This window comes from Aptenodytes forsteri, unplaced genomic scaffold (assembly GCF_000699145.1).
Source record: "Aptenodytes forsteri isolate BGI_AS27 unplaced genomic scaffold, ASM69914v1 Scaffold82, whole genome shotgun sequence".
NCBI lineage: Eukaryota > Metazoa > Chordata > Aves > Sphenisciformes > Spheniscidae > Aptenodytes > Aptenodytes forsteri.
In genome coordinates this window covers 2,318,273-2,319,278 of record NW_008795490.1, presented here as the reverse complement: position 1 = coordinate 2,319,278, position 1,006 = coordinate 2,318,273, and the positions used below count along the sequence as shown (strand labels likewise).

Sequence of the window (1,006 nt, the reverse complement as noted above, 5' to 3'; positions counted from 1 at the left end):
AAGGAAAAATTGAAAAAGTGTTATAACCTAAAATGATGACAAGAAAAGAAAAGCTCATTTTACAGCTCTGTCCCAAAAGAATAGTAAGATGTGAAAACGCCCATGGGAAATTTCCTATTTTTTCTGAAAACCTATAACCCCCAAAAGAGTTACATTACAACACATTTGTTTTAAAGGTCATGAATCTTGGAATTCTCCCATACATCACATCACCAATATGGCCAGACAGAAACCTCATCTACAGCAATTCCACATCGCTTAAAATTAATGAGGTTGTTACTATGCAGGCAGGTAAAATCCTACCCTCCACTGCTCACAAGTCTGTGTTTGCATTATCTCTTTCTTGAGCACCATTTGAGTTTTACCTTCAGGACACTGGCAACCACCTTCTCAGTCTTGCTGGGACAATTTAAGTATTATCACTCCCTCTGGCCATGAACCGCCTAAGTTCAGACTGGCATACACATTAAACCCCCTGAAATGCAGCAGTTAAGAAGCCAGCACACATCCAGTTTAGAGCACAAAATTGCAAACTCCCCATGCCCCAAATAAGTAACTCTGGAGGGAAAAGGTGGAAAGGAACAAGGACGCTAAGCCTTTAAGTTCTGCCATTTAAACACAAAAAATGAGCAGGTAAAACTGCTGTTACCTATAATGAGAATTTTAGTAATAACCGTGCAATGAACATGCCTGATGATGAACAGGACAACATGTGAAGGTAAAAGCTATGGCATGTTCAAGACACCAAAAGATTCTTGGGCTTGGATACTGCCAGGATTTCAGTTTAACATTGTTCTTTGACCCTTGATTTTGTGCAGTGGGTGAAAGTTGAGGATCGGCTGAGGGAACTGGGGTTGTTTAGCCTGGAGAAAAGGAGGCTGAGGGGAGACCTCATCGCTCTCTACAACTACCTGAAAGGAGGTTGTAGCGAGGTGGGTGTCGGTCTCTTCTCCCAAGTAACAAGCAATAGGACGAGAGGAAATGGCCTCAAGTTGCACCAGGGGAG

General features: G+C 42.2%; 1 protein-coding gene across 6 annotated transcripts in view; it reads right to left on the bottom strand.

The window, feature by feature from the left end:
• AKAP12 (A-kinase anchoring protein 12) overlaps positions 1-1,006 on the bottom strand; it is a 19,343-nt gene that overhangs the window by 10,471 nt on the left and 7,866 nt on the right. The gene's annotated exons all lie outside the window — the stretch shown is intronic.